The following is a 25,973-nucleotide window of genomic DNA, read 5'->3' as shown; positions in this document are numbered from 1 at the left end:
ACTTTTCTTTTGGGGAACATTTTAAAACCGTGGATGCTTGAATTCGTGTATAAAAAATCTGTGTATAAGTAGGGCCGACTGTAAAACCTGAGATCCTACATCACACACTTGGTTATGAATGCATAACTAAATAGCTCCTGGCCCCCAAAATTACCTTAAAAGCTAGCAGTGGCACTGAACAATAGAAGACTTTTCTGCCAGTAATGGAGGCTGTTTCCAGCCCCTTCTCACCAGTGAGGCTGTGATGAGGAAATGCAACAGGGGTTCTGCTCTAACTGTTGCAATCTCATTTACTGGTGGGACAGGGCTGGAAATGGCATCTTTTTGTGCCATCTTCGCCAGCAGATCAGACTTCTATTGCTTAGTGCTGCTTCTGGCTGTAGATTGGGGCAGGGGGGGCATTAATATGAAGTATTAATGAATATGAAGTAGTCACAGATCTGTAGCTCTGGGTTATGAATCTGTAACTGCAAAACAGGATGCCAGCCAATATCTGTACAAGTATGTGTTCAATTTTACCAGTATTCCAAATGATGATTTCCAGTTCTGAATAAATTGCTTATGTTACTGGATGTTTCCATTGAGTCTAATATAATTTGTCAATTTAGACAGAATAGCACATTTGCTGTTGCTATGTGCCTTCAAGTCATTTCCAATTTTTGGTGACCCTACGACAAAGCTATCACAGAGTTTTCTTGGCAGGTTTCCTCAGAGCGAGTTTGTCATTGCCATCCTCTGAGGCTGAGTGGCTATGAGTTTTCCAAGGTTACCGAGTGGGTTTCATGGCTCAGTGGGAATTTGAACCCTGGTCTCTGGAGTGATAGAACAACACTCAAACACTACACCATGCTTATTCTCTAGAGTGGCACATATTAATATATATTTTGTTTCCCACTTTGAACTGGTAGGAGTCAACAGTACTTTTTCAATAGCTGGTACAGCAAATGCTTGCAGCTGTGATCAAATCATTTCATGATGTTGAAGGAGTATATCTTTAATGTGACTTAATACAAAAATTAATGGGTTGAAATCTCATTTTATGTGAGTTATTTCCTCTATACCCACTTTGATTTTATTCCAGCCATTCTCCTCCTACACCATAGAGGGAAATAACTGCCCTCTTCTTTTTGACATTTCCATCAATTGGTATCAAATGTTCCAGCTATGCATCTTAAAATATCTTAGCTGTAAAATAATGACCCAGCCATGAATTCTAAAACAGTTTTATAAAAATTAACAGGAATGAATTGTTGGTGTGTTTCCAATGTATTCACATATATCAAAAGTTACAATTTTCTGTGTGCATAGTGGTGAAACTAGAAAGAAGCTAATGTGTTTGAAAGATCAGCACCACGTCAAAGATAATTTCATATGGTTCCCTCATTATTCAACCCCCTTCTCAACAAATTAGCATTGCCCATAATTTTTAAAGCACTAGTCCAAATTCTGACAGAAATTAAAGTTGAGAAAGCATAGCATGGGCTACAACACTGAGCTTCTAAATGCTACGTTCTCCATTGCTTTACTGCCTAAGCTTCTGACATAGTTGGATTCTGAAACTGTGATCATAACAGTTCATTTTCTATTATTGTGTTTATTTCCATTACACTTTGAATGAAATTTCCAGGTGTGCAGAAATTTTGTTGACTTGATCCTCCTCCCAGCATGAAAGTTGCCAGAGATTTGTGGCATTTTGTTGCTTTTGACAAACATGTAGGTTGAACATAGTTGAAAACACAGGTCTATGGCTGCAGTAAATGGCACCAATTTTGTCCACCCCTCCAAAAGATAAAACTCAGGTGTTGTCCATCCTTGAGTGGGATGTTCATATAAGCTCATAGAAAGCAAAGTGGCTAAGATGAGGCACTGAACATCTCACAAGAATAATCTGCTCTTGTGACATTTCACATCAATATTTTGCAAGTCCTGTAGCCATGATATTTCAAGCTTGGTTTGCACAGCAAATCTACAGTGTTGAAAATATGCCTGTGTTGAAATGAGCTTCCAAAGCATTTGAAAATTTGTCCATGAACATCAAGGACTCCTACTTTCTTGCAAACATCTACATTCATCAAGGACAAAAGTTCTTGCTAGTGAAGGGCTGGTTTTGATTATGTGTGACAAATATAAAGGGATAGATGAATAATGCTATTTTGCTTTCCAGTAATACAAAACTAAGTTTTACATAAGCCGCTTTGATACACTGAAACCTTTAAGCAACCTTTTATTGCCTCTACTGTCTTTGAGTAAAGCCATGGTTTCTGGAAGACCTAGACATTCTTGCTGTCTTGGTTTGGATGGAGTGACTACACAGGAGGCAGTTATCTGTAGTTTTTAGTTTGCTATGTTCATGTGAAGCCAGAGTTACTTCTATCTTTAGCTTTGAAACAAAGTTGAAGAGTGGCTGGAATTAGATATATTGGATAGGATCTCTTTGAGTGAACTGCTGGTTGCTGACATCCTTTAGCATAGACCCTATGCCATGATGTAGCCAAGCAGCCTTCTGAGGGAAGGATCTGCTCTCTCCATACCCCTCAGGGTGTTGTTTTCCAAGCCATAGCGACAGCCCAATATTTATAGCCATTAGACTATTATGTCACAGCTTGAGATTCTATCATTGTTTGAGGCTTCAAACTTATGTATTCATTAGAGAGGCCTGTTACCTAGTGACCAATATTTGAACTGTAGGGTTCACATAAGTTGACAAGTTGAAATTAAATTAATCAACACACTTTTAAAAACTCCAAATAATCCCAAGATGAACTCTCTGGGGGGGCCTTAGTATGCAGATCAAGAATTACAGTTTTGATAAGAAGACTGATAAGTAGACAGAAAGATTTATTATTATAGATTTTCAGACAGCTATACATTTGTTCCATGTAATTTCTTCCCCCATTTGGAAGCATTTTTTTAAAAAAAAAATACATAAAATTTTCCATGCATTTTTATACACACTCCTACTTCCAAATATTTTTTGAACCATTTTTGTACAGAATTTCCCCTAACATACAGGCATGTATTTTGTGTGCATATTACAAAAAGAACAATAGAAACCTGCATCAAATAATGTGTAGAAGTAAGAAAACCAGAGATAATTTCATTCTGGTTTTTTTTTTCTTATGAGAACTGTTAACTAGGTTGGGTTGTATTAAACCATTTCCACCAATGTCTTCAAATACGCTTACTACTAAAATAGAATCACACGATCTGAACTGCAGCAAGATAGAAAAAAGTGTACACTTTCCCCTTTCTATGTTGTTTGGTTCTGGTATTGGCTGCTAGAGAGACAGCTAAACTGCTTTGAAGCATACGGCTTCTCCGTGGGGATTTTTTTTTAACGATTCACTATGAGTGAAAGAAAAAAAATTAGGGGGGAATTAATAAAAGTCAGCAAGTGCTTGGTTAGTAGAGCTTTACAAAGTGAATCTGTCAGAGTGTCTGAATGAATGTTGAGTGTCAGGCAAAGCATATTAATTTTCTGTGCAGCATTAAAATAATTGTGAACCAGATTTCTTATACAACTAAGCCTATGTATTTCTCACTGGTTAGTAATTTTCCAATAGTACAACTCAGACAACTAAGCAGGTAAAAATATGATAATCCGAATAGAATGAAAAGCTAATTATGTCAGTGAAACAACATTTTGGTGTATGTGTGGATCTTCCAAATCTTTATCAGTGTGGGAAATTCCACTACACTACAGTTTTAAAGATTTAGTACCTAATGCTAAAGAAAAAGAAAATGTGTTTCTCCCCTTGCACACAATTTCCCCCATTCTAGAGTAGGTATAGGTCTATTCCCAGAGAGCCAGCATTGAGTAGACCAGGAACAGGTCTACACTGGTTGGAATACTCCAGGTGTATTCTGGGTTCAGACCTGCCCCAAATCCCCCCCCCATATCCTGCATATTCCAGAATGATGTCAGGTGGCTGTCTGCACACTGTCCCACTGTGCCACCTACTGCCCCTGGCATCTCTCTGAGGTTGAAAATGAGGCATGCAGCATCAATCTCATGGTTTCCTTGTTAGGTCTATCATGAGCAATGTGTGATAAGCATCACCTCCTAATTCTCCATCTCATATTGGTGGTGGCAGAAGGTATGCAAAGGTGCCCAATATAGTTACATCAGCACATGATGGTGCCATCCTGTGGATTGTTTTGGGGAGATGTTTGGTTTTTGTTTTTTTGTTTTTTGCAGGTCCATGTTTTGTAAAATATTTCATTTGGCTGGAATGAAGAATACTACTAAAACACTTGCGTGTCCTGACAGTGTAAATGAGTGTTGCAGGTCCACAATGTGTCAGTCACATAGTCTATCTTAGGCCACATGCCTAAATGCTGAAGAGTAGTCTTTACAATGCATGAGAGTTCCACAATGCTCTCATGCAGTGTAACTAGGACTGCCTTTATACTATATTTGTTTGGTAGCACAGCTCTTAAGAATTACTGCTGTCCAATGACTTCAGTAATAACACTCCTCCACCTTTCTTTCAGCATGACTGATCATAGAGCCAATTTGTCTGAGATTGCTTTCTGCTATTTGCTTGACTGTAAATCTATAAAACAACTTCATATGGGAGGGGGTATGTTGTCAATAAGAGAGCAACATAAACCAGGTTTGCCATTTAGTTTCACCAAGAGCATACTTCGAAGCAAGGGTTAACACAATTATTACAAGAAAGCAATATTCAGACACCCAATATTGCAGACGTAATGTAATTACTCAATTTGAGGAAAACATCAACCTACAGCCTATGCAAGGCTGACATTGCACTACAGCTGCTGTTTTTAACCGCTTTGCAGATTTCTCTAAGAATTTAGGACAGGGATTTGTGGGAGATAAAGCAGAGAATTTATATATGCAGAAAGTACTCAAATTATGGATATTAAAATTACCTCATCAAGATATGAAGGACGAATTGTGACCTTCATAATGTCATTATTAGGGTTCTAACTGATATAATTGAAGTCAGGGCAGAAGATGGTTGATATTTACTGCTTGGATTATAGACCCTACTTAGTAAATGGTGAATAAGTGATATGTGATGGACAACTGTTAGGGGTTCGGGGCACATTGGCCCCACTGGGATCTCAGAGGGGTGCACCTCTACACAGCATATTTAATACAAAAATAAAATGAGCTGTCAGTGCCCTTGGGCTTCTCAGATGTGGTCTTGCAGCCACATGTGCTTCATAGGCTGCATTTTCCTCATGATGGTGGTACAAGTCAATAAATTCACATACTGTGAGAAGAAGTTAGATAAAGAGACATTACCACCCCTACATAACTTCCATTATGTGTGACATTCTTTACAAAAGTAAGGAACCTGGGGGTTCTTAATCACTTGGAGTGTGCCCACATGTAGGGAAATCTCTCCTATTTAGTTTAATTGCTTCCCATATGATGATAACAACAGAACTAGATATAGAGGGAGCAGAGCTAGCATGCTTCACCATTTGCATGTTGGTTCAGCATGCTTAAATGAAGAGTGAGTAGAGGTTAGGTTGAAAGTCAATAACCGGCCAAAGCTCATTTGGTGTAGCTTAAAGCTCAGTGAATATGTACCAATACTCCATGCTCCAAATACAGTGTTATTCAGTACATTACAATATGTTTTGTTTCAGATCAGAATAATCTAGAATAAAGATCAAGAAGCCACAAAGCTTAATTTGGGAATGGTCCCCAGAGAAAAAATAGCTCATCAATTGCCATCTGAAAGGTAAGAGATGAAGAGGTGGTGACTGAAGACATGTAGAATATGGATTTTATTTATTTATTAGTTATGTTCTCCCCATCTTCCATTGAGCTCAAGATGGCATACATGGATATACATCTTCCCATGTTATTCTCAGAACTACTTTCTGCTGTTGTCCAGCTTGTGATTACCCATTGAGTTTTATGGCTCAGCAGGACCAGAAATTTGTTCTCCCAAGTCCCAGGCTAACTTCTGGCAGACTTTTGAGACCACTCTCAAAGAACAGTGGTAAACTTGGCAGCTTATCAGGGATCTGATACTGATTTAAGTCCTAAATAATTTCCCAGCCTCTGCATTTTAAAAGTTGCTCTGAAAAGCAAAGAAAAGCCTTTTTTCCATTACAAAATACATCTAGGGTTTTGAAAAATCAAGCCCTCAAAGTAAGTCTTCTTTTGACAGCTGATGCTTACGTATTCTGTATTGCTTCTCACATGCCACTGCAAGGAAAAAGAACACCTAAGGTACCCTATATTAATAGTTTCTGTAAGAATCTGCACCCTGCCATGTCTAAAACCAACTTTGAAATAAATTCCACTGCTTGGATTTCAATATTATATTACCTCATTCGTGTTCCAAACAAAACAGCCTTTCATCTTTCCTTATTAGATAAGGCTCAAGCAGAGATACCAAGAAACAATCAAAGCTCAAAATGCTGCAATACATTGAAGGTGGCTGGAGCAATAATTTAATAATAAATAAGACACCAATATTCTTGGTGGGCAGGGTTGGTAAATTATGTTTTTAGAAGGATATTACAAACATGACTTAAATATGAATTATAGTTATACGCAGTCTTGTATGCCACAGTAGACCCAGACCCAAGACTGCTAATGTTATGTTTAGCTTGGTCCAAAGATCCAGAAGATATTATGCTTTCTAGATGGAAAGTCAACATTTAAAATAATCTTTCGACTTTTCAACCCAGAAGCATCTTGTGGATCTTTGGACCAAGTTAAGCATAACATTGGCAGTCTTGGGTCTGGGTTTATTGTGGCAAATGAGGCTGAGTAAAACCATAATTCCTGATTCACTTTTTAAAGGAATTAAATTTTGACGTCAAATCAGATACCAGCAGGTAAAGGGCACATTTTGGCTCAAAAATGTATCCTGGAATGTGAAGGATCAAAAAGAGGGAATGAAAGGAAAGGTCAGAAGTTGACTACAAAGCCAAAGTTAGACAGAATATTTCTAAAGGGAAAGTATTATAAATCAAGGGAAAAGTTTGAAGCTGAAAAATGATGAAACTCTTAGAATCTCAAGGAAAAGCAGATTAAGCATCATGAAAACATTTGTACCCTATCTTTGGCTAACTAGTTCTTTTTACTAATAGCATAAGCAATTTGAAGTGTAAGGAAAAATGTTCAACATGAACAGTTTTTACTTGGTGCTTCCTTAATTATTTTTCATTATGTCTTGATGATTTCTTCTTAATGATTAGTTAATATGTTGTTGTACACTAGATTGTTGTGTGCCTTCAACTCATTTCCAACTTATGGTGACCCTAAGGTGAACCTATATTGGGTTTTCTGGGGCTGAGAATTTATGGCTTGCCAAGGTTATCCAGTGGGTTTTCATGACTGAGCAGGGAATTGTACTTTGCGAAAACAACTTCGCCACACTGGTTCCAGTCTGGATAGATGTTCCAAACTGCTATAAATATCCATGTGCATATCTGATTAGCAGATAGATTATTTAATTTGAATGTGGGACACAGGGACTGGCAGACCTGTTTAACCTGTTCAGGTTAAAGCAAGAGGGGCATTCAGCACAGTTTCTTTATGGTGTTTGCCTGTGGTGTGGGGAAATAAAATGTCCCTAAATCCTGGAGCTATGTGCACAGTGGCATAACTTTAGACTGGATATTCACAAATCTTCTCATCTGTGAAGAAAAAGTGTGTCCTGGCATACCGAAACACCTGGCTGCAAAATTGGTCAACCTCTTGAAACAGCTCCACTGGCTGCCAGTTTGTTTCTGGACAGAATTCAAAGTGCTGGTTATGACATATAAAATCTTATATGGCTCAGATCAAGGCTATTTGGCAGACTATATCTCCATGTATCAACTGGCCTAGACTCTGCAATCCCAATGAGGGGTTCTTCTCTCCATCCCACCACCATCACAAGCTCAGTTGGTGGCAACACAAGAGAGGGACATTTCTGTGGCTGCCCCTAGACTGCCAGGGAGGCCAGAATGACCTCTTCCTTGTTATCCTTCTGCTGGCAGGCTAAGACCTATCTGTTTAGACAGACTTTTAAAACAGAAAAATAATTAAGCATTGGATGGTGTTGTATTGTTTTAACGTATTTAAAACATTTTTATCTTTTTAATTGTATTTTATTATTTTAATATGTAACTTGCTTTAATATTGTAATAATTTAATTCTATTTTCATGTACTATTTTTGTACACTTTTAATTGTACCTTTTTTAAAATATTGTGAGCTGCCCTGAGTCCCAGTTTTGGGGAAAGGATGAGATGATGATGATGATGATGATGATGATGATGATGATGATGATGATGATGATGATATTTTTTCCACAATCATAATCAGTCATTTTATTGTGGTCAATGACCTAAGGAAGGCATACAATGTGCAATTGGACACATTTCATCCTCCTCCAATAGTTAGTTTCCTCTCTCTGCAAAGGAAAAGTAAAGGACAAATTGCATGAATGATCTTGCATCAAATTTGTGAAAAAGGAGTATTGAACAGAATGTCACGTGTTTTCCCCCCATTAATTATACCTTTCAAATTAGTTTGCTTTATTTATTTTTTTTCCTTTGGTTTGCAATTGTGAGTGCTTAGACATATAGCTGTGAGGAAACCTCATCACTGGAGGGCAAACTTGCTAATGGTTTCTAAATGCAAGCTGAGCATCTTGTATAGTTTAACCCTAACATTTTAAAACAGAGAGCTTTATTGCACAGGGCTCCCAGGGACCTCTCTCAAAATGTAAGGGGCCTGGAATGAGTGAGGGACGTGTGGAGGACGTATCTTATCACACACACAAGTCCCTCACTCCTTCCATTCTGTTCTCCATCTGTTCCCCATCCATTCAAGAGGAGGAGATTTTTGAGAAAAGTTCAAAACAGTTCTCAAAAATCTCCTCTTCTCTGGAACGGACTAGGAATGGAAAGGCAGGCAACGGAATGAGTGAGGGACTCTGTGTGCAGTAAAATGTGTCCTCCACTCGTTCTGTTCCTTCCTATCTCCTTTAGGATCGTTCTCGTCATGTTCCAGGAGTCCTGTGCGATAAAGTGCAGAGTTGAGAAATCTGTGGATGTAAATCTTTAAATATTTTGTCTTCACATGCAGAAACAAAGATTTGTGGGAGAAGTTAAACATTTCTGTGCAGCTCTGATCTAGAAATTATAAATCCCAAAATGTTCTGTGAAATTATGCTGTGTAGAAATATATGGGGATTTCCTATATGGAAATCTTGAGGTTTTCTACAGAAAAGCACATTTTAAAAAACATTTTAAAAATATTAATGTAACATACTTTTCATGAAAAAGCCACTTACCAGAAACACTCTCCACTACCAATTTTGCATAAAAACCACATGTGCTTCTGGAAACACTAGGAGGAGTGCATAAAATTATTTTTGCACAAAAAAAGCACTGCTCCCAAAAACTGCTTTCAGTGTAAAAATCTGTCTGGTGCAAAAACCATAGCTTGTATACCAACCTTTTTGCAAAGAAGCCAAGTGTTTTTGAAAATGGTAGGGTTTTGTATTAAAAATGTGAGATAGGATTGCACAAAAATGTTTTTTGTATGGAAAAAAAAATCCCTCAAAGTTCAAACTAAAAAACTCCAGATGGATTTCTGTAGATCATTTCCTGGCATACTTTCAATGTCTAAATAATGGACAAAAACTTCACAAAATCCTTACTTCTGTATTATTTCTCCCAGCCAAATTTACTAAATTTAAGGAACCCATTATTTGGCCATTAAGCAAGCAACAGTGAATATTCTTTCCACATATGTGATGTATCCACTTCACTTACCCATGTCTACAATTTATAATAAACTTCAACAGTAATAATCTCAGTCATGACAGGTAGGGTACCTATAACTGTCTTTTCTTTGTTTCAAGTTTTACATTGTTAGGTATACAGCTAGAATTGTACTAAAGAGCCCCTCAATTACGAGGGAGGAAAATAGTGTTTACAGGATCATGTTTCTGTGTGTTCTTCTCTGACTGTGGAGAGATTTCACTTAGAAACATAAGCATACATAAATCACACTATGCATGAGGGCATATTGTGTGATGAACATACTCTGCTGATAATAACAGAAGTGGAGTTGTGCAGGTAACAAGTTCATTTGTACAATGTGGAAGTTGCACATTGTGCGTTGCAGTTGTACATCCCATAACTTTGCATTGTGATTATGCATTGCCAATCACTATACATCCCATTATGATTGTGCATCATATACTTTGTATTTTGATTGCACATTGTGCATTGTGTATTTCCCAATGGTACCCAGTCATTGATATGTTTTGCACAATATTATTATTCTACATAGGAGATGCATAGTGTAGTCTGGCATAGGACCTGCACATGCAGGTATTTACACTACACTAAAAAGATGTTGGATTAAAGCCTATGGAGAGGAAGATGAATGGGCAGCATGAAAGTATTACCGTTCTCTCCCCCTCCCCCCCCCCCACACTTTACAGTGGTAGGAAATCCACTCTCATTGTTCCTCCACTGTTAGATCTCCAGTAGGACTGAAGGCAAGATCATGTTCTGGTGGTACTTTAGGGTTGAATGAAGTATAACAAGCTTTCCCAAAAATTTCACCAAAGAGAGAGAAAAAACCCTTTCCATCTCATTCCTCCTACACACCTCCAGAAAAACTATACTAGCACTTGAAAACATTTAAAAGAAATGCCAGAACAAGGGGTTACAAAAAAGTGGGGGACACTTTCTGGTCCACTGACACAAGCACAACAAAGCTTACAAAGTAGGGACCACAATTATGCCTTGCCCCACACCTCCACACAAGTGTGCTGTGAAAGGTATTCTGTGTCTTCCATTTAAGTTGACCTATTCTCCTTCCTTTTGAAATCTTTCTCTACAAGTTTCTCTTTCCCAACTACCCCTGGGTTCTTACATTGCATCATATCTCACAATCTTATCCATACCTCTGCCCGGATTTAAACAGATTTAAACAGCTATAATCATTATCCCCTCTCCAGGTGCTAAGTTAGTATACCCTGTGCATGTTAAAAAGAAAATAGCACAAGATACAAAAGAGACACCCCCCCCCATAGAAACCTACATTTTAAAAGAAGCTATCAAATGGTGTCGAAGTTATCATATGGCCCAAGATAAGTAGACTTCGGTCTCATTCTTCTAAAGAAAACACTCAGAAATGAAGGCCAATCAAAGAAACAGCTGTCTCATTTAACATTTTGGAAATTTTAGAATAACAGATAATAAACTGAAGGTCTGGGTCCCTGTGCCTGATGGATTCCGGGGGTTACCATTCATAAAATGTAACAACACTCAATATTTTCGATGGTCATAGAGGCCAGAAAATGACTATCCTTCAATTTTATACAAGTGTCATTTCATTTTCACCTCATATAATTATTATTATTTTAAAAAAAACAGGGGGAAAAGCAAGATATTTTAAAAGAGGTGGTGATGTTTTGTTTTGTTTTTCTTTTTACGCTCGCAAACTCTTCACTCTCTTTTGGAAAAGAAGGCCTAAGAATTAAAGAAAATTGGTTTTTTTCAACATTTCACAGATGGAAGCCAGGAAATGTGCAGCCAAGCAATATTAAATAACAGAAGTCAAAATAGCAAAAGTTATTAATAAGGAACAACAAACAAGTTAGGAAAGCTATCGCACTTTGCTTTTGCTTTAGTCTACTGGGAAAACAACTTTCCATCCCCTCTTTTCCTCTTCCCCCTCTGAGTTAATCAAGTACGAACTACATTTACATTTTGAACTCAACTTGAAGTAAGGCAAGAAAGAAGCAGGGGTGGTATTACAAGGAAAGACATACTGGGTATTTTAAGAGTAGCTGAAAAAAGAGGTGACAGAGGATTAATTGGGACTACGCTTGCCAAATCAGGATAGTTGGAGGGTATGTTTTCCCCCTCTAAAAATTCAGAGACACAGTGCAACATACTTTGTTCTTAGTGAGGATATAAAGGGGAGGGGGAAGAGGCAGGTCTGGAAAACAGAAAATTTTAATATATACATTTCTGTGCCAAAGAGATTGCTTTCCATAGCTCCAGGCACATCACATACAGAAAGAACAGTAGCAGAATGTTAGGACAGATTGGAAGAAGGCCCCATAAAGACAAATGCTTTGGGTAGAAATGCAAAATGAAATACAGATCTGGTATGTTCAGTGACAGTCAAGAATGTGTGCCAAATCAGCTCATTGAGGGTATGCAATGCTCTTTTTTTTCTCTCTTTTTTTTTTTTTTTGAACTTGCAGTGATGGAGGAACAATTCAAGACAGGCAATATGCTGGAAGCATCAGAAACATTTGATATGCCCTGTGGTCGTTGGTGCCATGCTGTGTCACATAAAATGTGATGTCGTTGCATCTCAGACAATAAGAAAAAGAGAAACATTCTCCCAACATTTCAAAGCTTAACTTTGAAATGTTCTGTGTTTTCAAAAAAGACACCAGCAACAAAAGAGTTTTGGCAGAACAAAACAGTGAGTGAACTATTTTTTTTATGTTAGCATATATTGGATTTTTACCTATTTCTGGATTTTTAAATTCTTCTTCTGTGCAGCACATTGTGAGCTGAGGTCATTAGGTAAGGATGACTTTATAAAAAGCCTAAGAGGCTGTGCCTCATTTATTCTTTATTGTGGCATGTACCCTTTGCTGCTAGTTCAGGAAGATGGTCTTCATAACTCTTGACATAAAAGTACATAGGTGTTAACTCTGATAATCAGGGTCGGCTATACAATTGGGCAGAGTAAGACAGGCACCTCTCTTATAAGTATCAAATAATTAGGTTTTTTAAAAATGCATGCATACATACATACATATTACTGACAGAGATGGGAGATATGCTTGTCAGATGGTTTTTGTTTCATGTGCCAAATTAGTTTGGCTGGTCTAGAGTAAGGATGTAATCCTCCACTATGCCTTTTTAACAAAGCAAATGACAAGTAATTTTAGCAGTTTTCTTCCCTCTGTAAGAAAGTTTTTGAAAAATTGAATTAACTAGACCAATTCACAATTTAGGACTTATTCTGTACAAACATTGCATGTGGTTGTTTTGATCAAAAGACAGCTTTTTCTGCACATGAAGGTTTTTTTTTCTGTGCAGAAAATAATATGCCTGGATAGCAATAGCAATAGCAATAACAATACTATCTTCATTTATATACCGCTTCGTACCGTATTAAGCAGTCTCTAAGCAGTTTACAACTGTAAGCTAATTGACCCCAACAAGCTGGGTACTCACTTTAGCAACCTTGGACTGAACTCACAACCTTGTGGTTTGTGAGTGAGTGGCTACAGTATTGGCATTTAACAACTGTATCACCAGGGCTCCTTATGATAGAAATATTATTTTCAGAGACTAAAATGAAGATTTCTATGCAAATAACCCATATGTCAATTTTGTCCAGAATAGGTCCCCAATTATGATGTTTTATATGTAGAAGAAATGCCTTTCATTTTCTGCAGAGGAAGTGCTGTTTTCTTTGCCAAAGAACCATGCACAAAATTTGTTCAGAATAAGTCCCAAACTGTGAAGATTCTCAGCAGTCCAAGATTGTTCTCATCAGGGTTTCTCAAAACTTACAAAAAGACAGTTTCAACATTTTTTGAATATTTTTGAATATTTTTTTCCATCCCTAGACTGAATGTATTGTGCAACCTGACTTGGTTGAGTTGCTAGAGAGGAAGTTATTTGCTGCTCAGCCTCAGGCAACAAAATGTCCTGACCAAGATTTGTAGTGAGTAGAATGGAGTGGTAGGCTGAAAAACATAAGTCCAAAACACACAGCAGAAATGATCCACATTGAGACTGATTTAAGTGCCCTGGCTCAATGCTGGGAATTATGGGAACTGTAGTTTTATGAGACATTTAGCCTTCTCTGCAGAGAGCTCTGATGCCACAATGAACTACAATTTCCAGGATTCCCTATCACTGAGCTAGGACAATTAAAGTGGTCTGAGACTGAATGATTTCTGCAATGTGTTTTGAACCATAGACATCTACTATAGAGGTACAGAATTCTTAACTGTACAACTTTAGACTTCAGGGTGCATATTTTAAAAATGCTTCTTTAAGTAAAATGCTTCCCCCTGTGTAATAAACAGGCATGTTTCAGACACAATGATTTAAAAAGCTCCAGTCCCATTCGCCCACACCTCTTCTCTTTGTTCTTACTGAATTCAAGTACTCTTATGTAGGGGACTAAAATGTGAATGTACCGTAAGTACACCCACTTGAAGTCTGAAATGGTACAGCCCCAAAACATAACATGGCCTAAATTCTAATTTAATATTGCTATTGCTATCCAGGGATATTATTTTCTGCACAGAAAAAATCTTTTATGTGCAAAAAAAGCTGTCTTGCAACCACAAACGACCATATGTTTTATAGACTATAGTAAGGCCTTTGACTGCATAGATCACACAAATCTATGGATTACTCTTAATGACATGGGAGTGCCGCTACATTTGATAGTCCTGATGAAAAATCTGTACTTAAAACAGGATACAGTTAGAACAGAATATGGAGAAACACAAGGGTTCCCAAGTGGCAAGGGGATCAGGCAAGGCATTTTATCTGTGTGTGTGTGTGTGTGTGTGTATGTGTGTGTGTGTGTGTGAGAGAGAGAGAGAGAGAGAGAGAGAGAGAGAGAGATTGAGAGAGAGAACCAACAGGTGGTTCCTAAATATACAGAAATTTATGGTTGTATATCAGTTGCTTTAGTAGAATAGCTGGAACCAGGTCAGATTGACAATGCCAGTTAAACAGATGGACAAAGATGTTCAGCGTAAATTCTTCATTACCTACCATCAAATTCAGGCCAAATGCCACTTTCATATATTGCCTTCTGCCACATGGCATTCAAGACCTTCAAACCATAACAAGGTAAACTGTGGACTATATTTTTTAGGAAGTCCCAAGAGATGTTCACAATGCTCCTTTGAAACCACACTGTGTACAAATTCTTCAAAATACATCAAATCAGGTTACCCTGTTGCCTTAACACACACACACACACACACACAATTTAAGGTTTGTACAGTATTTTCCTTAATGTTAATGATCCTGGTTCTGCCACTAAAGAGCAAATAATAGATTTACAGAGATATTGAGATATTGGCAGCTTGCATATCTGGTCTCATTTGTCATTGTAACATTTCTTCAATGTAGTTCACTAGTTATTGTTTCCATTAAGAGTAATGAATGATCAGAATATTTGTGTTAGTGTTAAGTCCAAACTGGAGGACTGGTGACTATGCCCAAATCTAAATTTGGAGTATATATATTGTCTTCAATTAGAAGTAAGTCAGAATATAGCATTTTAGTCACATCATGTTTTTAAAAAGGCCTCCTCTGCTCCTGACTCAAGGATATGATGAAATTGTCCCCAAACTCACTGAGAGCATTGTGAGAGCATTTTGGTGCAATGATTCATTTTTGTTGTTTTGGGGTATGGGGTCATGCGATAGGGGTGGGATCCTCATAGATCCCTCTGACACTTCTCCACTTCAACTTATAGTGACCTATACAGGGCCCATGGAAGGCATCCCAAACTCACCTGTAAAACCAGAAGAGATCCTTTTACCAAGGAGCACTAGTATCAGAAAGTGCAGGTACAAACAGATGACAGTGAAACAAAGGAATCCAAGGCTAGGGTAACTCTTCTTGTCCCAGTTTTGGAATTGCCCATGTGCAGTGTACTATTTCAAACAGTTAACACTCTTGGTGAAAATGGAAGACTTATTCACAATGCAGGAGCAGCCACATAGAACGGTTTTGTTTTTGTTTTTCCTTAGGACCAAAGCAGATGAATTTAGAGATTTAAATCCCAGTTTGGTTAATCCTTGCCAGGTAAGTGGGAAAACTTGATTTTTTATTTCTTAATAGGAGCTGCTACAATTATTATAATAAATAATAATAAATTATTTATATCCCACCTCTTCCTACATATCGAGGAAGGTTACAATACACGGCAATAAAATACAGAAATATAGAAAACATACAGTGTACTAATTATAAAAATAAAATCAACCCTACATAATCCCCTATCCCTCTCCCATAAGCAAAAACAATAAAATACAGATTTAAAATAGTTAAAACTGGTGGACAGAAGTGACGTAATTTGGAGCAGACAAGACAATAAATTTTGCTTTGCTACCGTTGTTGGGATCTTGGAGAGAATTTACACCCCTGTCATTAGTGGATTTTGGACATTTTTGCAAAATGTACAGTATGGGGAGGGGAGTAACTATTGCCTTTTTTCCTGAAATAGTAGAAATAGTAGTATCAGATATTTTTTTTAATCTTTGTGATCCAACAGTTTATCTATTGGTGCTGCTATGTATTTGTTCCCATAGATTCCTAAAAGGAAAGGGGACTAGTTTTATAAATAAACAGGAGACTTGTGGGAATTATAGATGGCGCAAGTGTAGTGTATTAGTTTGAGTTGGACTTTGACTCTGGAGACCAGAGTTCACATCCTCGCTTGGCCATGGAAATCCACTGGGTGACCATGAGTAAGTCACACTTTTTTTGGCCTCAGATGATGACACTGGTAAAACCTTCTGAAGAAACTTGCCAAGAAAACCCCATGGTCACCATAAATCAGAAATGACTTGAAGGCACCCAACAGCAACAACAAGTTGTGAGGTCCATTATGGAACCCTGCCACCACCAAAGCCTGGCATTAGAGATGAAAAATTGTAAGGTGGGGGTGCTAAGTGCTCACAACACAATATTGTTGCTCCAAGATGACCATATTCATGATTCGTTGATTCCCCCCCCCCCCATCAAAGCTAGCCTCACTCTCCTCGCATGCTACAGTTTTGATTAATTTTTGGTTCACTCATTCAGCTGCAGCTTTTTCGAAAGCTCACACCGAACGAGTCTCGAAGAGAAATGACAACGCAGAAAGAACTGCAACCCGGAAACATCACCCAAAGAGACTTTCCGCTGTGCTTTCTGCAACCGGACCTGTTTGTCCCAAATTGGCCTTTTTAGTCACCAACGCGCTTGTACAAAGCGCGGGATGAGTCCTTCCTGAATCTTCGTTCGCGAAGCAAAGCCAGAGAGAGAGAGAGAGATATAAACCATCCATATTGAATACATAAATTGAATATCACACCAGCTTTGTCTTCCCCTTTTAAAAAAAAAAGTTTGCTTCAACCTGTTTATTACTTCCAGCATAAAACTTTGCCAGGGAAAGAAATTTGTTTTTCAGAGTAAAATAAGCAACATAATAAAAATGGGGCCACACCTATGGAACAAAAATCTAACTATAGTTTTTAATGTAAAAAAATCACCACTTATTTCTGTTACTTTATGAAAAGAAGTACTTATAACAGAATGTGGTGGATATTCCTTTATAAAATGGCACACCTTGGGCATTTTATGTTTTGTCCAAAGTGAAGGTACTCATTTCAAATGTGGTGTAGTGGTAGATGTTGCATAAAGGTTTCATGTTGAGGCACCCATGTTTTAGGACTGTTTCCAAATGCAGATCCTTACTTTTTCCCGTAGGGATCAATTGGTAGTCATATACTAATTAAGAAGAGAATGAAGGGGTGAATTCAGGGACACCATTATTGTGGGCCTCAAATCTGCTATCTGGTGATTTCAGCCATTGACAGTGATGCAGGAATATTTTTTGTGGATGGGTGGGATTATAGGAAGATATTCTTCTTGGCTCTGTTTGCTTCAGAGCCTTCTCTTTTTTTCTTGTTGGCACTGTCTTGACTTCTCAGGCAAATTCACACAATCTCTTACTGCTTGCTCACCCAGAGAGGGCAGGTAATCAAACAGCAGTGAAGGGCATCAGGACTTAATGGCTCCAGGATTTGCTAGTAGACCCTTTGAAGAGGTGGTGGGCTTCCAAAGGTACTTAGCAGTGCCAGCACTTGAACTTGGCTCCATCTACGCATACATGTGCTCATAATATTAACAAGCCTAATTATACAGTGTTTAATTATATAATTATAATTATATAATTTTGCGGTGGCTCAAGTAGTTAAGACATTGACTCTGTTGATTGCAAGATGGGCAGGTTGACAGGTCGTGGCCCAGGTGCCACACGATGGGGTGAGCTCCCATCACTAGTCCCAGCTTCTGCCAGCCTAGCAGTCTGAAAGCATGTCAATGTAGTATTCCTTGCCTATGAAAACCCTATGGAGAATTCTCCAGGTCACTATAAGTCAACAGGTGACTTGAAGGCAAACACGCACTCACAATTCTGGTAAAGAGTGTGAAATACTCACAGTCCTGGCTTTCCTGTATTCCTCTGAATCCCACCAATATTCTGTTACTGTTCTTGTTTCATGCTGGGGTGTGAGATTTGTACTTTTGTAAAAGTACTATTGTACTTTTTCTTTAAAAATGTAAAACACTTTCAGCCTTTTGTAGTTGGTGGCCATGACTATAACTTGAAGTTGCAAACTCCTTATTTTACTATACATTGCATGAAGATGTGCTTCTTTTCATCTGTCCTGAATCTCCTATGATTTGGCTTCAATAGATGACCTTGGATACTCTCTCCACACCATGCATAATTCTATAGATCTCTATTCTACACACTATGCACAATTCTATAGATCTCTATTATATGCTCCCATGCTCACATTTTTCTAAGTGGAAAGTTTCAAATGCTGTAACCTTTCCACATAGGGGAGTTTCTTTAGCCCATTGATCATTTTGGTTGCCCTTTTCAGCACTGTGCCTGCTTAGTGCTGATGGGTGAATGTGTGGCTTCCCAGCAGGAACTTGAATCATGGATTTGAGCAGCAGAAATTACGCTGGGATTCTTTAACCTCATTTAAGATACCAAGAATGGGCATAAATTCAGTTATCAGGATTGAAAGACATTTTCTGATTAAGACCTGTAGGGAGTATTTGGTATTCATGGTAGACTACTACAATATGTTAGTGCTGAGATCATACACCAGTAGTAACTACTTCAATTGTTCATAGTAAGGTAAGAAAAGAAAGTTTGGGTGAAATCCAAAATGGAATAGGGATGTAATTTCACAACTATTTCAGCTTGAATACAAGCATGAATAATTATTGTAGTTTTCTCTCTGCTGTGGGAGGAAAATGAATATTTTTCTCTCTCCCATATCTGAACATAATTTTTGTGTATGTGTAAAATCCCTATTTTATGTGTGGAAAATGTGATTCCTGCATTTGTCTTGGTGCATAGAAAAATAATCTGTAATATTTTGAAACATACAACTACAGGGATAAAACTGAATGAAAAAGTCACGGATTTATTCTTCTTCCCAATATTGTTTCCTCAGAAAATCCTTTTTTAAAAAACTTTAAGATCAATAATAGGGAATGCTTTTTTTATCCCTAAGATGGAGGATAAAGTTCTAGGTAAATGAAATTCCATCTTCAGTTATCTCCTACAGTATTCACCTCTTGGCTCTTTCATGGCCAGTAGAGAACAGGGTATCCAACTATGGTCCTCAACAGATTGGCAAAAAATGCCATTGTGAAGGTGGAGTTGGGGTGTGATGACCACCTGCCACCCACACACATACTAGCGTCATGCAATGCATCCCACCATATGATGGGTAGCATCATGCCACATCTTTGGTGCAGCATGTAGATATGCTGCACCAAAGAGCCACAAAAGAGCTATGCTGGTGGCTACGGTGTCCTTTTTGCAGCTTCTTTTTGCATTACGGATCTGCCAGGTAGGGGGCATGGCATGTTCGTGCTGCATCCCCAAACCAGTGCTTCCAGTGGTAGCACTGAGCCACCTCTTAGAGGCAGTCTGTCCAGCCCTTTGTTTCCTATAGCCAGACACACAATAAGAAAGGCATCCGTTGGGACCACCTGTTAGTCTTTCAGAGGTCCTTGAGTATGCTGTTGTTTTTTATTTGGCTGCAGGAATATGGAAAAGAACAAAGAACTGGAAAGCACTGTGGAGCGAAGGTAGTATTGGAAACAGCCAATAGAATAAGACCTGGTGACACCCAATCAAATCGAAGGCTGAAGCTGGTAAATGGTCTGTTGGTGACATTTGGAAGTCAGATAGGGTTTGAGTTAAGTCCAGAGAAGGACAGTTGTGGTGAGGGTTCCAGTGTGAGACAGGGACGGCTAGGGGTAGAGTCCAGAAGTGAGGGACTCCCTACCAGTATACATCCAGAAATCTGAGAGAGAGAATATGCTGTAGGAGTTAGTTAGCCTGGTTGGCAAGTGTAGAGATACTTTTGAGAAGGGAACATAATACAAAGATTGTGTGAGTTTTAAGTGAAAGTAACTGGTATTCTATAGAGAGAGAGTGTGTAAAAGAAACCAGTGATGCTTGCAGCTGTGTGCTGGTGAATTCCTCCTCCTACAACAAATGAAAAAAGACATATGCTGTTGTTATGCTGACATTTGTCACTAACAAAATATCAGCCTTTATGTTGATTCTTTCAAGAAATCTAACCAATGTTAGAGTCCCTAGACAGTTACAGAATCCCTTAATACTGGCTTCTGTGTATGAAGGGGTGCTGGTAGCCATTATGGAAAAACGATTCCAAGTGTGACCAGACCCTCTATGCAGGGATAGTAAATACTAACCTTTTGAGATGGAGGATGTACGCCTGAACATAATTCTCACCATACTAAATGAATAGTTACTTTGAGAGTTCAAGGATGCAACTATACTGTATAAATAATGCAGTTTGACACCATTTTAATTGCCTTGGCTCAACTGGTGGTGTCAAACTGCATTATTTGTACAGTGTACCTGCACCCCAAGATACCCAAATCCATTTGGATATCTGACTATCACCCCAACATGTTCAGATTATTTACTATACCATCAGTGCCTTGATTTGCAACAAGACCTAATTTGCCTTAATTTGCTATGAGACATCAAACATATGGCAACAGTGTCATCACCAATCTGGTTTGAGAAATGTTAGTCACACAAGTAGCATTTGTATGGTGTGCCTATTATTTGTGAGTTTTGACACTGACATTATGGGGAGGTGGCTTTCATATATGGTGGGCCCTTGATATCCCCCAGAGTTTGGTTTCAGGATCCCCCCATGGATAACAAAATTCGTGGATGCTTGAGTCCTGTTAAATACAATGGCTTAGTAAAATGGTGTCCCTTGGGTAAGATGGCAAAAAACAGAGTTTGCATATTTTCAAGCCATGGATAAAGAATCTGTGAATATGGAGAGATGACTGTATGTAAGTTATTTATAGAATTATAAAATATAAAAAGCACCTGAAATTGTGTCTTAGAGATGTGATGTTTTGTGGATGATGCATAATATATCTTCCACATTAACTACAGGCTATTACCACTAATCTCAACATTTTAAAGCAACTCATCTATGCGACTTCTGTTGTTACTGTTTTTCACTTTTATTTGAATGCTGCTCATGAAAAGAACTCTTGCTTCCAGAAGAGAGGAAGGAGTTGGCTTAAAATCTGTAGTGTGCTGCCATAGCACAGTGTGATCCCGCTAATTTAATTAAAATTCACTCATATATATTGTCATTACCACACAAACTTATCCAAAGCTATGAGAGCTCCTGGGACTGCATCAACATTTTATGCCCAAATATGTTTCCTTGTGCCAGGTTTCTTTTGCAAATTAGTTTCCCCCTCTCTTTTTTTAAAGCAATTTCTTTCCAACGTACTTTCTCCAAACATTACCTTCACCCACACAAAGTGCAGGAGCAAACAGGGCAATATATTTTCTTCACATTATTGACACTCTCATTATGTCAATATATTATTTTGTAAAATAACGAAACCTTGAGGAACAATAATATGTGAAATAAATTGCATGGAGTTTATATTAGTCAGTTGCCTTGTATCAAAAGCACATGTATTTTGGCTCCTCCATCAAAGGTACCCATTAGTTTCCCACAGGTCAATTCAAACTATCCAGACCACAAATGTACTGCTAGATTACATGTCCTGCGAAGAGTGTGAACCAGTACAGATGAAGCAAACAAACAAGCCAAGCCACAAGTGGGCAGGAAGAATGAAAAACCATTCCACTTAATTGTTTTGTACTCACATCTTAACAATTTGTTAGGAATTAAATTCATGGACGACAACTGAATACCACCCTGAGTAATGACCTGTCTTAGGTTTTGGCCAGTTTTTCTGAAGTCATACTTATATTGATTAATGTGCATGTTCACATTTGATTGCAAACATTTATCACTTTAAAAAAAAGTCAACAAGGAAGAAGTTCTGTCCTGTTAAATTAGAGCAAACCAAAACAGCCATTTTAGAACCCTAGCTAGCAAGATAAAGGCATCACTTGAAAAGATGGTTGCGAGTTCAATACCGGCCAAGGGCTCAAGCTTGCATCCTTCCAAGGTTGCTAAAATGAGTACCCAGCTTGTTTGGAGCAATTAGCTTACACTTTGTAAACCACTTAGGGAGTGCTTAAGTGCACTAAGCAGTATAGAAATGTACTTGCTATTGCTATATTAACTGTGTGCACAGTATATGGGGAAAAAGCCTTCAACAAACCAGCACTAAATGGCTTAAGTGTTCTTGCCCCAATGTAAATCATTTTCAGCTTTTGATTGGTGTGAACTTGCTAAAACCTCTTTTATTTATCTTTTAGCTTCTGCCACAGTCATTGGCAATGCCCCTTCCACCCAGTACAGGTCTATGACTATCTCTCTGAAAACTAGTTGCAGTTATTTCTTGTAAATCCCATTTAATTATATAATTGGAGGTAGTTCATATTATTTTGCAAAAGTTTATTTGAAGATATTTTTTCCTCTCATGCAAAATTCCACAAGAAAAACTCTCCAAAAGAACAGTGACTTTTGTGAAACAGGCTTTTAGAAGCTTTGCTTCCTCAAGCTCTTTGTAGTTGTTGTGTGCCTTTAAATTGTTTCCACTTTATGGTGACTCTATCATGGGGTTTTCTTGGCAAGATCTGTTCAGAGGAGGTTTGTCATTGCTTTCCCCTAAGGCTGAGAGAGTGTGACCTGCCCAAGGTCATCCAGTGGGTTTCATGACCAAGTAGGCTTTTGAACTCTGGTCTCCAGAGTTCTGCAGCATTCAAACCACTATGCAGCACTGGCTCAGGCTCTAGTTTCATATAATTTAGGGCTGATCTTGCTATAAAACAAATGTTGTTGGTTGTTTTATATCTGTCAACATTTGCATCAAAACTGTAATTGCAAGACCCTAACCTGATACACTTGCTCTCAGTGTCTTAGAGTACTTTGTCTTGCCCTTCCCAGCAGGCTTCCTTCCTTCCTGTCTAGGCATATGAAACTTTGTGGTGTGTACATCTGGTTATGATAGGCCATGTTAAAGAGAATAAAAGAAATGTACCAGCTTCTTAATCTTTATAAGTATCCTTGACTGTACCCTTCTACACCTTGTGAGTGTCATCCCTCCAAAAGGTCAGAGGAGAAAGAAAGTAGGACAGGAATGGACTAAAAGCCAATCTGGAACTACTGATTGATATTGATATATAGCTGAATGAATTGCAAAATATAAGCAAGTGTTACTGATTCCCAATTGTGTCACAATGTTAACAACAAATCTTCCTTCCACTTCTAAATCAAGTTGTGAGATGGAATAAAACTTGGCAAAAAGAACTGGAGTGGATTTTGGTGTTACAGGACTATGAGCTAGGCCTCATTCCCCCTCACTCATTTGCCCTGGGTAGATCCGGTCTGGACTCACTGAGCCGGTACTGAATCTCCCCAGAAAGAAGTTCGTACTACCTTTTACCTTGATCAATACAATTTGCCCCTCTGAAGTTCACATTTGTAGTACCGCTTTAAAATGCAGCCTCCTTTGTTGTCAATCAAATTCACTTCCGCTTTCGTCAAAGGTGACATATCAAAGGAATGGGTGCTTTCCTTCCTCCTTTTTTTTTTTTAAAAAAACTGGCAGCACTGTTCACATATTCTGTCAACTTGTCAGATTTGAAAATCTCCTGGTTTGTGTGAGTGTGTTGTGTGTATTTGGGTCATTACAGATTATGGCAACCCTAAAACGACCCCATCTTGGGGGTTTTCTTGGCAAGATTGGTTCCAAGGAGATTTGCCATTGCCTTTCCTCTGAGGCTGAGAGAGTGTGACTCCCCCAAAGTCACCTCATGTGTTTCCACAGCCTTCCTTCTGAATGCCAACCTCTAGCTTCTCCTTCACTTCCAGCCCAGCATTTATTTCTCTTTGGAACCTCTTTCCTTTCCTTCCCTTCACCTCCAGCCCAAAGCCACCTCAGAAGCCCTTGCCTCCCCCTCGGATGCCAGCCTCTTCCCTTCCCTTCCAGCCCAAAGCATTTGCATAATCAATAATAATAATAATAATAATAATAATAATAATAATTGTTGCTTGCAGGGAAGGCCACCTCAGAACGCCATCTCTGCATCCTCTTTCTTTGCTTTCCTTCCGATTGCCACCCCAGAATGCCATCTCTCCTTACATACACATATGTAGAAAAAACATTCACACATTGTATCAATTTGCCAAATTTAAAAGGGAAACATATGTAGCACAAGCATATTCTGTCACACACGCACAAAAATAATTTTTAAAAATGCCGCTTGCAAAGAGACCGGTGCAAGAGGGGAGGCATGTTCCACCCACTGCCCACCCTCTGACCTAAATCCCTCTCCTGATCTTGACCCGATCATGACCGGGGCCAAGTTTACATTTGCCGGCAGCAGGGAAGAAACAGGTTTTCCAAAAAGAAATGGGAAATAATCCACTTTCAGAAAAACCGCTCTAATGGGGATTTGTCCTGGATCTGGTGTGCAAGACACTAATCTTGATGTGTTTAAACCGGTGCCAAGGCGAACTTCCCACTTTTAATCTGGGTTACAATTCAGTACAAAAGGTAGTCTGAGTGGCCCCCCAGTTTGAACAGAACACAAACTCAAAGCATGACCTCAGAGTTACCCTGTTCCTTGATTTTATGTTTCCATCCACAAAATGGATTTGTACCTGGTATATACAGTACAAAACGAACTACAGTAGGTCCTTCAGGCATGAAGTCTGTTCATCCATACAGTGAAATAAGTTAATGGCCATTGCCAAATCCTATAGATTGAGGTATTTCTGTGACATTACAATAGCTAATAGGTCCAAAACACACTGCAGAAATAATCCAGTTTGAGACTACTTTAACTGCCCTGGCTCAATGCTAGGGAATTCTAGGAACTCTAGTTTTGTGAGAGGCATTTAGCCTTCTCTGTCAGAGAGCTCTGGTGCCACAATAAACCGAAGTTCCCAGGTTTCCCTAGCACTGAGCCAGGGCAGTTAAAGCGATCTCAGACTAGATTATTTCTAAAGTGTGTTTTGGACCCCAGTAACCATAATACATTGCTGTTCTTGACTCTGTAGCATAGATCAGCTTTTAGAGGAGTTCTGATTAGCTTTATATGTCCTCACTTACCTGAAAAGGGAATAATAAAGCTCATAAAATCTAAAACCAATTAGGTTCTGCTGGTCTCTGAAGTATTACTGCTGCTTCTCAGAACTGGCAGGATTCAACAATTATCCTAAGGGATGGATGAGTTACTTTTGTCATTGAGTTTTGTCCTTCCCCTCTATACTGTAATTCCATGGATGCAAGTGTAATATTTGTTTTACTTCCAAGCTTATAAGAAATTGCCACAGAACAGGAGAGTGAAACAAAATTAACACATTGTGACTACCCATTTCAGAACCCCATGTTTCAGGGCTATGCTGGGATTCTCCCAAATAGTCTCTCTCCATGTATCAGTTCATGGAAGAATCTGGCCTCTAACAAGGATAGGAAAATCTAATGGTGATGTTTCCTCCCACACACAAGTTTTTGAAATCTGTTTTCTCTCTCTCCTGGATTTTGAATTTGAAAATTTTAATAAATTCTCCAAAAGGAAACGTAATTTAAATGCTCTCCCATTTGCACTGGTCAAATGAGTAAACAGAACTAGGTACTATCAAACTTGTCAGTGTTAGTATTTAGAGTATTACTCTCTCTACATTTAGTTGACTCATTAACATGGAGATGATATTTATAGAAGAC

This window comes from Sceloporus undulatus, chromosome 4 (genome assembly GCF_019175285.1).
Source record: "Sceloporus undulatus isolate JIND9_A2432 ecotype Alabama chromosome 4, SceUnd_v1.1, whole genome shotgun sequence".
Taxonomy (NCBI): domain Eukaryota; kingdom Metazoa; phylum Chordata; class Lepidosauria; order Squamata; family Phrynosomatidae; genus Sceloporus; species Sceloporus undulatus.
Note: the sequence above shows the minus strand (reverse complement) of the source record.